Genomic DNA, 13,245 nt, shown 5'->3' with positions numbered 1-13,245 from the left:
GGCGGGAGGAGAAAGGACAACAAATTTCATGGGAACCTGCAACCAAACAGCACTGCAAAACTCAGCAGTCACAGTAACATCTCCTGCCAGGTCAGGGAGAGGAGACTCCTGGCTTGATACAGTGTCAACACCCCACTTCGTATGATACAGGCAGTGTGGCGCAAAGGACTTTTCCCTGCCTTCAACATATCCTGTGACAATTTCTTTAAAAGCACTGATGAAAGGAAAGGAAGACAGGCTGGAGGAAAATAGAAGAATGAGGAAAGGAAGACAGGCTAACCACTCTCACTGCTGTCCCTCAGATATTGTCTGCTCTCTTTCGACTCTAAGGAAAGGTATCCAGAACTGCACATGATATCCTGGATAAAGAAATAACCTTGACTTCTCGAATAGCATTCTGATGCTCTCAGCATTTCTTTTTATGCTATTCCTCATGCACCTGAGCATGATCTACTTCTCCGATTGCATCCCTGCATATTGAGGAGAAGCGTCTTCATCAACTGCTCAGCAACAACATTGCACTGAGTAGTTATAACTAATTTGGAACCTAGCAATGTCYAAGAACAAATCATTCCTTCCAATATACCTGACTTTGCATTTCTCAGTACTAACTTCTTTCTCCCCTCCTGTCACTTAATGTTACACCTTGTCACTTTGGAGTTGCTTCACCTTGACAAACCTAAACAGCCCCAGGTTATTTGCAGATTTGGGGTACCTCATTACTCATCATCTTTTCCAGATCATTAATAGCAAACAGCCTTGTCCTTTTGCTTTTGTTACACTGGAAACTGCTCATTCATTCTTGCACTTTGTTTCTGGACGCTTAGCCAGTTTTTTATCTATGATTCTACTTCACATCTGCTCCCATGGCTAGTTTTCTTAGCAGTCTTTTATGAAGAATTTCAGAGGTTTCTGAACATCCAGACAAGCTACACAAGCTGGCTACCTATTAACTATTCTTCTACCGACATACTGAAAAACTTGCAACAGATCAGGGAGGTATGATTTTCCTTTGCAAAGGCCAAACTTTGMCTTCATTACTGTATGTTTTATATTCCCTCCAGCAGTCGTCTTTCTGAAAGAAATGACGGTCATATGATCACGTTGCTCATGAACCTATGATAATCATTATTTATACAAATCATTATGTGTTCAAAACAAACACTGAGTTCAAAACAAACTATGGGCAATTTAAACCACATTTCACAGAGAGAGTCTCAAAGATGTGATCTTTCTAAAGCCCAGAGGATGGACTGGAAGGGACTGGAGATAAGCTTCTCTAACCTCTCCAGTAACCTGGCCAGAACACCTAGTAATGGAAAAGCTGTAGCATACACTCAAGACATATACTACCTTTTCATTGGGCCAGTCACTGTGTCTTACTGCCCAGCCACCTGAGCACAGAGTCAGTTAGCACCATCCTTAGGGCATGCAACCTCCTGCCCGATGGTGGGCACAAGGGGCTCCACATGGAACTATGGCTGCTACAGGCATGTGGAACAGCCTGGAGAGTTTGCAAGGATAACAGGAACATTTCTTCCCTCTCCCTCCCAGCTCCGCCAACCTCCAGACGCACACCCAGCAGCAGGCTAGAAAAAAAATCTGTTGTCTGTAGCATCACTTTGGGTCAGACACACCAAGGGGCCCAGCCTCTTGCAGGGTTACAGCAGGAATTCGGGAACTAAGGAAAAGCTTGGTGACTATCTCTGCAGGTTTGATCAATAGTGCTTAGTCAGTATTCTTCATCCAAAGACCTTCCCCAGGAGCCTATCAACTCAGCAGGATGCTAGCTGGTCTCTCTGTCCTAGCTAGACAAGGACTGCTGTGCCTGAACTGCAGCTGAACACTAGGGTCACTTGAAGAGTCTGAGCTGAGTTTCCTAGAGGAACGTATAAGGAGGAAGCATAACAACAAATATCAGGTTCCCAGTGTCTTCTCATCAGTGAACAAACTACCCTTTTGGGAAGATGAACTAGCCAGTTCAGATAGGGGAGCTCTGGGTTTTGGAAAGATTTGTCACCAGTCCTTTCCAGTCCATCCCCTGCTTTCTGGCATCAATCCCCACTGTCCTCTTGTGGTGCCATCACAGCACTTCATCCTGTTTCTGTCCCTACTACATGCACTTGCAGTTTCCCCATCTTCAAAGGTTGCTAACCCAGCAAAGAAAGAGTTAAACCAGTTGGCTTTAGCCAAATGGAAGTTGCAGGCCTCAGTACCTTGCTGTCTTCCACAGTCCAGAGGGAAAGAGACGGTTTAGAGACCTGAGGCCCTGGACATGGCTCTCTCCCCTTGTGAGGGGGGAGAACAACACACCACAGCTGCAGGCCTTCCTGGTGCTACAGCTCCTCACACCAGTCCCACGGAGGAGGCCAAAGCCTTCTCATCTAGGTGCAGCAAGGAAACCTCTGCCCTTCTTCACAGGCCAAGGGTGCCAGCAGCCTTTCCCAGAAGGCACCCTTCCCAGCAGGCTAGCCTTCATGTCTGCAGGATATACAGTTCACAGCCAGACACATAACTGCAGCAGCCAACAGCTCTGAGAGCCTGCCCACTTGGGGACCAGCCAGCTCCAGAGTATGCACCCCCCACAATACAGTCCATATCATACCAATCTCTCAGGACACATCCACCACTGTCCCTCCACACCATGCTGTATGCACCCAGCCTACATTGCTCAGGGCCGGACTCGATCCTAAGTCTCCGTGGGCAGGGAGAACGCCTCCCAACGATGTGTGTACGGGTACTGTCTTGCCCTTGTAGCCTGCTGCAGCAGCCCGAGTGCCTTGATGATGAGGCTGAGAGAACGAGGAAGCTGGGCGGAGGAAGCAGAGCCTCCCCCTGACCTATGCCGCTGGCTCTGATCCCTCCATGAGAAAAGAGGTCAGCTCTGGCATGATGCTCCTGGCAGCTGTGACTGGAAAATTGGCATAGACACGGCAAGCCCATCACAGAGCTGCTACCCCATTAACCCGCATGCAGGCCCTGACTCAAGAGGGACCAGTTCCACCAGGCAGCGAGCAGCTCTGCTTGCGTCATGGTTACCTCCCTTGCTTTCCTCCAGAAGGGCAGAGTGCATTCCATGGACCTCGAACTACCCTGGTCCTTATGCTCAGCTGATGCCTTGGTCTCAAACAGCTGCTTCAAGGGATCTTCCCTCCCTGCTCCTCATGCTTCAAGTGGATGTTACCAGGGCAATGCACACATCAAGGGGAAAAACACACTGTAAAACACGTGAGGAGCAGGACTGGTCCTGGAGGAAGCTGAGGTCCGGATGCAGTGTTTTAAGCAAAAGGCCAAGGAGGAAAGGAAGTGCTTGCAGTGAATACAGTGTTGTGGCTTAGCTGCACACTTCCTACTTAAGGGAAAGAAGTGTCCTCTGTCGATCCACAAGGGACAAGGGGACTTTTCCAGCAACAACCACCTCCTGCCCCAAGCACACACCTGATGCCCTGACTGTCCCCAAAGAGGCCCCTGTGCCTTCTCGGGAAGGTCTGTCAGCCTGTGAAGCATGCCACAGCAAGAAGAAGAGCCTGGTTCTAGTATTAGAAATCCTCCCCTGTGTAGCCTCAGGGTGGGCTGGAAAGGAGGGGCATCCAGCCCATCCTGTGGAGCAAAAAGAGCCAGGGAAGAACAGGGAGGATAAAACACTAGAGGTCTTGGGGAGATGCTCCATTTTGCTCTGGTTGCAAGTGCTGGAATTGGCTGAATGAGGCTTCAAGCAAGACAGTCATCTATAGAGATAAACTTAATACCACATACATTGCCATCACTCTCCAGCAAAGATAGCATGAGGACAGAAAAAGCAACCAGAATGGGGACAGTTAATAGGGTTTTGCAAAGTTTTCTGTCCAGATCCTACTGGGAGTCGCTTTGCCTGGCTCTGGAGAAGGAACCTGGCTGCTTCCTTACATCCAYGCAGCAATGGCTCTCTTAAGAGAGTTCCCTGGAAGCAGGAGTTGCCTGCGATCATGCAGGCTGTGCTGTTCCAGGACAGGAACACAGGCAAAGGAGCCTGGCTTGTGCTCTCCTGCTTGTGGGCTCTAGGGCAGGGGAGCGCACCTCTGCCTGCCCTGGGACGCTAATGTCAGCTCAGGTTCCTGCTCATCAAGACCCAGGGCACAGTTAGTGGAAAGCTGTCACAAGGCCAGGGTGGGGGGAACTAGCCACTGGCATCCAAGTCCTTCACTGACCTCAAGCATGGGTTCCCACTGCAGCACACAGACTGTAGGTTCCCAAGGAAGGAGTAACAGAGCAGGACATTGAACCAGGTCCCACCCAAGCCCCGGAGCCTTCCTCTTCTGCACATTTAATGCCGACTTCCACTAAACAGCAAGAACGATGCAGAAATACTTGCCAAAAGGCATCTTAAGCTCTTATTCAGCAATATCAAACACCATCCCCCTTTCTACAAGCAGCAGGAGGAAGGGAGGAGCAGAGTTCCCCTTATTTCCCCCCATCCCCAAGGGAAGCCTGCTCTGCACCAGAAGCCTCTATGTTCCTAGCACAACTAGCCTGTTCACACTACCCCAAATTTCTATCCACACATCAAGAACAGAGATACCCCCTGGCAGGCTACAGGCCAGGCCAACAGGCCTAGAACATACTCCATGAATATGTATGCCAGTTACTGCTGACATTAGTCACCTCAGGGTCTCCTGCTCAGAGCAGGAAACATCACAAGCATTGCTGGTGGCACTTCCAAGCAGAAGCTGCTAAAACATATCCTGCAGGGCACTTACTATTTGCTGAGCCTTTCAGCGAGGCACACTAAAGAACATTGTAACTGGGTGGACAGAGGGAAACAAACACTGCGATGCAGCCTCCAGCGCTAAGTCCTGCCTTCTGAGCAGCCCTGCAAAAACACAGCCTTGGGAACTATCCCTTTCAAGGTGCCTGTGTGCTCCCCTGAGAGGGCGGCAGCGGGGAGAAAAGGTCTYGGCAGATGGAGCATAGCTCCTCTCCTTGCCTTCATCCTTCGCGTGCAGGTGAAGCGCAGTCAACTGGTTTTCCTCCTTCCTGCCCACAGGAAGGCAAGGACGAGCACCTGCTCTGAAGCCAAGTAAGTCTCCAAGCTCCTGTACACGCATTGAAATGCTATGCAGCTCTGCAAAGGGAAAGCAAAAGGGAGGCAGGGGGAGGGATGGGAAAGCCTGGATGAATTCCTTGGCCCTTGCAGTCTGAGACACAGTTGTGAAGAGCTGGGGGAGAGAAAGCTCATCAAGATGTTCACAGAGTCATTTTGCATTCTAGGCAGGGGGACTGACATCAGGCAGAGACCAGACGGACTCTTACAGGGCAGTGGACAATGAGCTGCTTGTCATGGAGACTGCCCACCCCACGCTGAACTCCTCTGTGGCAGAGCACAGCCTAGGCATGCAATAAAATTAGCAATCTAGGCTCTCCCAAATGGAGCATTTCCCATTCTCCTCAGCAGCTCATCCTGGAGTCTCTGCCCCTCACACTCAACATTTGCATCCTCTGCCAAACCTCTGGCAAGAGGAGCAGAAAAAAAAGGAGGGGGGGGAGAAGGAAGAGAGAAAAAAAAAACCCTCAGCTGGGACTCAGGCAGAAATAATGCAGGAGCTGGACAGCTGGGTTACACGTACAGAGGCATTGACACAGGCAAGTGTCTAGCTGTGTTCCTCCAGCCACACCACTGATGTCAGTCAGACATGAGAAAGTGGTCCGAGAAATGCTTAGAGAGAAAATATAAAGCAATAAAGCATATGCCTGCAAAAGCAGCCAGAAAGATGTAAGCATTCATTTATTTTCTCATCGGTAAACTTTATTAAACACATCTGTAATTAGAAAAATGAGATCGTGCTCTCGTAGAACCTTATGTGTTTACTGAAATGTGACATTCTCATGACAGGCTGGGGGAGATGGAGACAGCTAGATACCAGCAGGACTGTGGGTTAAGATACTGTAGATTTCAAGATCAGAAAACCAAAACCTGAGAGACCTTTAGGACACAATGCTCAGGGAGATGAGGTGCAGTTCGGTTATCTGCCCCAGAGGGTGCCAGGAGCATAGGTTATACCTTGGAGACCTGCTTCCTCTCATGATCTGGCACCCACATGGTCTCCCAAGTGCCGTGGGTGATCCACGCTGTGACACCACGCACCTCCTGTTGGGCTCAGCCAAGGAGTTTGTGCCTGAGTCCCTGACTGCCAGGACAGTACAGACTTGCCTGCACTGGGGAGCCAGGGACTCTCTTGGGAGGAGGGTTTCAGCTCTCAGAGATCTGTGAAGAAAAGCCACTGCTCCCGATATGCTCTCTGCCTGTGTGCCAAAGCACTAGGCAGCACACAATGCCTGGAAAGCATAAACATGCCCAGACTGACATGGCTTCCCCAGTCCTACACTGCTCAGATTCACTCAGAAGACCCTGGAGGCATGCAATACGGCAGCTGCCCATCCTATTTCTTCTGCACATCAGGCCTGGTGGTGAACCACATGCTCATGCAGTGGTCCAGCATGCACCAACAGAGACCCAAGCTCAGCCCTTCACTGGCTAACGATGCCATCACACAACTCCCCCCTCTCTCCAGCTGGCTATGAACACCAAGCCTTGGGTCACCCAACCAACTGCACCATTGTCAAAATGCAGCAGCTGGCACCTAGGGTTGAGGGCGCCTTTTCACTCACCAACCTGCACCATCTAGTTCAGCAGAGCTCTGTACAGTGCAAACTGCTTGAAGCAAGAACAGTCCAAGGAAAGATCAGTCCAACCCTCTCAGCACCTGGTGAAAAGCCTTACAAACGATGAGAAGGAGAAGGCTTATGAATTAGCACAAAGCCTCTCACACAGTACAGCAGCAAAGAAAAGTAGCAAATAGCATTCTAGCTGCAGGCAGAGCAGTGGAAAGGCTGTCCTGTGCCATACCTCAAACCTGGCACAGTTTTTGGGCAGCTGAAGGCCTGAGAAGTGCTGATGTGCTCAGTGCAGTGAGGAGGAACACAGTCTGCAGGCCCAGAGAAAAAGCAACAAGAAGAAAATGCACTTTAAGCAAGCCTGGACAAAGCACTAAAGAACATTCAAGAGGGATTAGTTCAGTATTAATTAAGAAGGAGGACCCAGCAAAGGTCCACACCTCTCTGTCTCCTCTGCATCCCTCCAGCCTACATACAAACTTCCCTGCATGCTTCATCTCTTGTATAAGCCAATCAAGCAGCCTCTTCTTGCAGACACTGATCCACAGCTTTGATCAGGCAGGCTCAAATTCTTCAAAGCAAAAATTAAATGCATCCTTGTCCTGGGTCCAAAGTCTTTCCAGCTGGCTTTGCATCAGGCCTCAGATATCTATTAGCAAAGCGCAAACTTTTTTTTTTTTTTTTTTTTTTTTTTTTTGAGTACCAGTTCCCACCATCAGCACCAGTGTTGGCAGGTACTGTAACTGCCATGGCCAGCTCCTGGCTCTGTGCTGCTGCTCTGTGCACTGCTTTGCAGTGGTTTGCATATCGCTAGTGGTATATGTCTCGCTGCTTAGGAACCCCTGGTCCTGCTCACAGTACAGCTGTAAGAGCTGTAAGCAAAGCCAACCATGCAGGTGACTCATCTGCACTGGGATAGTGCCTGGCAGGGATAGAAACAGATTGTAACAGCAGGGAGCATTTGGCTCTGCAATGAACCTGGGTTTGATTTTCTCCTAAAGGCAACCAAGATCTATAGAACTCATCAGCAAAGTGAGAAGGAAGCATGATTTCCCCACCCAAAAAGAGGAGGGAAACTCATCCTTGTACTTTGTCCTGAACCTGCTGGAGGGTGATCCTAAAGGGACACGGACATTTCAGAGATCCTTGCTTACTTTCTGGAGCTCAGTACTAGACTGTTCCTTTGTTTCAAGGACATGACCAGGGATGTTTGAAGAACTCCTTCCCCTGGAGAGGAGAAAAAAAAAAAAAGAAAATTTCACTCTTCAGGCTAGGGAATTTCAGCCTGAGGGAGATCTTCAAGTTTCAGGTGAAACCCGATCATTTTCCTTCTACAACTTCATCCTGATAGTCCTCCCCAGACCACACTAATTAATCCCTCTCTTTCCTTGGAGCCTATTTTCTCAGCCATGATTTTCAATGCAGAGAGGAGATTTTGGATGATAACTTTCATTAGGATCAGGAGAGCTTTTAATTTCATGACTCTCTGTCCCTTTCAAGATGTCCTGACCACCCAGGATAGTCGTCTACAAAACCTTGCCTCTGAGCATCAGCAAAGCCCTTCAGACTGCCTTCACCCACTGGAAACCATTGTCTTGCCAGGCAGTATGGATTTAGCTCCAGACAACTAGGTCTTGTTTATTCCTTTTTGCAGGAACTCCCTCCAACCTGTCACTAACACTGTCTAGTCACATGGTGCCCTGAACATCAGGCACCATGCCAAGAAAGGCTGCACCAGCGCTGTACCATGGCTTGAAACGCCGGCATGCCACGATTTGTGCTCCATCATCTCACAGCCAACCAGTCTGCCGTCAGCCTAACGGCCCTTCAGTCTCTCTGCTGCTCTGGGTTTCCCTCCTGTTTTACACATTGCTGTCCTCCGACTCAAGTTTCCATGTCCCTCTGGATTTGGTACTCCTGGGTGTTTGCAACAACTGTTGGTTTAGTAGCCCTCGGCAAAGGGCGGATGTCCCTGCCCGGTCATCAGGGAATCACTGACAGTATCTCCCAGGGAGGTGGTATAGCACAGCAGCACCCATGCAACACCATGCTGTGGCTTTGCTACTAGGAAGGTAGGCTTGGATAACAAAACAGGCCTTGTAGTCACTATCCCACCCCAAGGAACCAAGGCAGACCTGGCATTTGGCATTGCTAGACCATTTATGAGGTGTCAGGGCTGTCCCCAGTCCCAGCTGCCCTCATCTTGCTTGCCTTGTGGCAAACACTAGAGCCTCAACTCTACCTTGACACTCCCGGAGTCCCATCCACACGTCCCATCCTGTCTGCAGCAAGGGTCTGTCTCTTCCTTCACCATCAAGACAAAGTCCAAACTATTCACTAATTTTCCATGCGGGATCTGTCAGTCAGCTCTCAGTCTGCATGGCAGTGTCACAGCCAACCTGATTTGCATTAAATTTTGAGTGCAAGATTTCATGAGTCACCAAATCAAACACTTTAGTTCCAAATATACCTACCTGTCACATTCCCTTCAAGCTCTCAGGCTGCAAATCTATCAGAAAGCAATCAAGTTTGTCTGCCAGCCTGTATTTTATAGCTTGTAAACAAATAGTGCTTACTGCTTGGCTTCCCTTGTATCCTGTAAGCATACGCTGATATTTATCTTTCATTTGTTATATCACTTAAGTTTAGTGGTGAGACTAATGAGGTACTGGATTTCACATTGTAGATTCTGTGGAGCAGTGGCCACCTCACAACTAAGCCCTAGTTGTGAACTCTTCAGTGCTCTGGTTATATGAATAAGTCGCAGAAAATAGGGCCTCCTCATCTATCACCCAACACCCCAGCAGTAGCACTTCTACCCATTCTTGATAGATGTTTGCCAACCCCACAGATGGAGACTCCACCATCTCCCAACACCAGTGGTTTTCAGCTTCTGGTTTACGGATCCTAATAGCTTATGCGCTGCTCCTCAGGGGATTGCCTTCTTAGTTCCCTCTTGCATGCTTATCACCTGTGCTTACATTATTTGCACAAGGGTCTACCCCAGGTTGGCTCTCCCATACTTCATTCATTCATCAAGAGTGACTATACAGGATCTTTACTACACAAATACCACTTCAGCTTTTGAGTATTGTAAAGAACTGTTCAGGTGTRTCACAGCTGGCTTGGCTGAAACATGAACCAATCCTTCCTGATGACCTTTAATTGCTCTGAATTTTTCATGTTTCTCTCCATTTCTTAAGTGACCAAACACCATCTTGTCAGTTTTACACAGACACACATTTTAAGGAGGAGCTTTGCACCTCTCCCAGCTTTCATCCCTTTTCCCCTTGTTTAGCAGAAAGCTAATCTCATTTTAGAGCTTCTTGTTTATGTCCAGTCTTAATCCTCTTGTGCATACAGGGGTATTAACATATTTGCCTTGCCTCATGCTTCATATCTGTCCCCTACCAGCTTTCACAGTCTGTGTATTCTCATCTCCACCCAACTTTTCTTCTTGAATGCAGAATCTTGCTCATGAAACCAGGTTTTTGAGTTATTCTCTCAAGGTCACATTGACTGTTTCCTCCTCCTCATGTCTGCATGACAAGAATCTTTACCTTCTTGAAGCACAGCCCTCAAATACACTGGGCAGGACTATAAACCCTTACCTATACACTTCTCAGCACTTCCCACTAAGGAAATCCTTGGTGATGTAAATCACCAAGCAGTGTCAGGGAACCTCTCTCAGAGTTGTCAAAGCCACCTCTCAGGGCTCTGCAGCTGGTTCCTCTGCAGGAGCTGGAGAGATATCCTATTGCATCAGCCCTGGGAGCATCCCCACTCTGCAGGACGCAAGCAGCTCAGAGAGGTCAGTGGGAGATAAGCTTCCCTCTCACCCTGCCCTCCTGTTCTAAGCACTGACAACACTCAGTGCAGGGCTGGGGAAGCATCTCTTGGATGGTACTGCAGAAAAGCTTCATAACCATGCTTTTTAGCAGCTGCTCCACAGAGACTCAAGAAAATTGAAACCCCGCATCAATTCAAGAACCATGGCAAAAGGGGCATGCAGGCTGCTTACATCATCATCCCTGGAAATGACACTTAGCAGTGAAGAGAAAACCCCCCCCCCCCCCCATATCAGGAGGTGAGGAAGTTTGGCACTAGCAGGGAAGGGCTCCCTGTTCACACAGAGGTCAGCACTCCTGCCTCACACTTGCTCCACCAGCAGGAAGCACATGGGAAGGAGAAAGAGGAAGCTGGGAGGGAAATCTGTGGGCTCTGAGGTGCAGCTAACTGCAGGGGTAAGCAGCCAGGACACTGCATGACCTGCCACAGAAGCTATTTCTCCAAGTCAGTGAGAACAGCTACTTCAAAACCTGACACCTGCACCTTTCCCATAACAAACAGGCAAATCCCTTTCTAAGGCCCTTAGATATAGACAAGCAGTCTGCAGCTCCAAGTATTTGCAGTTTGCAGGCAGGGGATGTTCACACCTTTTCTTCACCTTCCTTAGTGTGCCTGTAGAGCAGTGTTTGCCTTGCAGGGTCAGTCTACAAAGTACCTGTGACACAGGCAAGAAACAGATAAAAGGTCAACATAACCACAGCCCTGAAGTATAGAGTCCAGCTCTCTCGATGACTCCCGAGAGGAGGTTCAGCAGCCAAAGCAGGAGGAGGAAAGTAGTCAATTGTTTCTGAAGGGCAGCCGACATCAGCAAAGGGTTCTCTCAGCCAGAGGTCAGGAAGCAGCCAACAAGCCAGGACAGTTGCAGAGGAGCATCTATGAACCGGCACCCTGCGGCAGCTGGGGAAAGACTAAGAGGAGCCAGAGCTCCAGCAGCAACAGTGCTGCCCAACTTGCAGCACAGCACAAGGGCTGACACAACCTGCTGGTACAACCAAGAGCAGGAGGGCAACCTCAAGTGCAAGGATGTCCAAGCTAGGATACTGTTGTGCTGGAAAAAACATGACTTTAGAGTGGACCATTTCCCTCATGTACTCCACACCAGCAGCTACTCCACTCTAACATGGAAGATGGAGAGCGAGAGAAGTTGCACAGCCCATGGGCATGTGCTGCAAGATAACAAGTTTGAGCTCTGCGAGGAACTGAATAAATAATGAAGGTCATAGCTGAGCGAGAGGGACATCAAACAGCCTTGAGACTGCCCCTGTTCTCAAGCCCTCATCCACACTGCTACAGACAGAACTGCTGGACCCTGCATGGGGTATCAGAGCAGAGACGCTCCCTCCCTTTTCTGCAGACTGTTAGTCCTGACAATGCTCAATAGCACTACAGATAGGGAATTGCTCCCCAATATCTTTTGCCTGCTGGGAAGTCTGAGGCTGGAATACCTCATTATTATTATTTGAGGAGTTTTCAGGGTAGATCTGCTTATCTTTGACTGCCGAGGCAAGGGTCTATATCATGCAAGGTTACTTGCATGCACTAGGCTGGGGACTTCAGGCCCTGTGCCAGCCACCAGCACTTGAGAGATGCTGACTGGGCTGTTCTTTTCAGTGGTCTCTCTCCACCCTGCAGCGCTTGGCAAGAGGAGCTGGGCCTGGCTTGGGAACGCAAGGAACAAAGCATCGGTCTGGCTCTACGCACAGAGATGACAGCATTCAGTCAAGACCAGGAACACAGAAGTGGTACTTCAAGGCAAGCAGCCTGGCTCCCAGACGTGCAGATAAAGGTGTGCAAGATAAAGTGGCTGCTTAGAGTTGAAGGAGGGCACTGAATTTTAGGCAAGACGCAGCAATACAAGTTTCAGGTCAACCGGACTTCCATTTCATTGTTAGGATAAACAAAGAAATAGCACTTATAATTGGGCAAAGCCACTCTGAGTCGCTGTGCTTACCTGTGGAGCACAGCTCCACAAGAGCAAATATCAAACCCATGAAAATTTGGCAAAGACTGGCAGTTGGTAACCTGGGCTTCTCTTGCCTGCAGTCCCAGGCTGAAACCAGGGTGAGCAGTGGGCTCTAACCTATGAGGAACACTGAGGTCCCAACTCGACTTGAAGAAGATGGCTTTGAGATCACACCAGAAGAAACACTGAGCACATCAAATACTGTGTGCCAAGGGTTGCCAGAGGTGAAGTTAGGAAGAGCCCTTCTGCCTCTCCACCCCACATGGGTCAGCATTGCACAGAACAGTGGATACCAGGCATCTGGCAGCACCTCAGATTGTGCCTGCCAGGGAGAGGATGCCAGGTGACTGGAGCACACGCTGGGCTCTGCTCCACCAGGCTGCTATCTCAAAAGGAGAACAGCAGCAAGTGCTTTCCATGGGCTTGAGTCAGTCTTGTCCTTGGAAAACACCAGTGCTAAGCCCAAGAGTATCGAAGCATCATGCTTGGAGCTGTCATAAGACAGCCTGGGCACCTGGAAGCTGCTTCCCATGGAAAGCGCTGCCCTAAACAGAGTGCAACTCCAGTCAGACAGTTCCCCACTTATTTGCAGACACAGCCCCAAGAGGGACCACGCTCAGAAGAACTGCACTGCTCCCGCTGCCTCTTCTGCCACGCTCAACCTGTTCATCGCTCTGAACATCTACTTTAAGGCCTGGGGAAAGGAGCAGGTGGGAAGGGACAACAGAACTCAAAGCAACACCCTGACCAAATCACAGTGAATTTCTGGGCGCTCCTAGCAC

General features: G+C 49.4%; 1 protein-coding gene across 3 annotated transcripts in view; it reads right to left on the bottom strand.

The window, feature by feature from the left end:
• The window catches only part of TMEM63B (transmembrane protein 63B), a 59,639-nt gene that overhangs the window by 25,515 nt on the left and 20,879 nt on the right, over positions 1-13,245 (bottom strand). Inside the window, exon 1 of one of the 3 annotated variants that reach the window (XM_026081245.1) lies at positions 716-725. The exons of the other annotated variants lie outside the window; for them this stretch is intronic. The gene's annotated coding sequence lies outside the window, so the exon portion shown is untranslated. Of the gene's footprint in view, positions 1-715; positions 726-13,245 lie in introns of those variants that run through there. 3 annotated transcript variants of the gene reach the window in all.

Source organism: Apteryx rowi, unplaced genomic scaffold (genome assembly GCF_003343035.1).
Source record: "Apteryx rowi isolate R43461 unplaced genomic scaffold, aptRow1 scaffold_54, whole genome shotgun sequence".
Taxonomy (NCBI): domain Eukaryota; kingdom Metazoa; phylum Chordata; class Aves; order Apterygiformes; family Apterygidae; genus Apteryx; species Apteryx rowi.
This window is presented reverse-complemented; position numbering and strand designations above follow the sequence as displayed.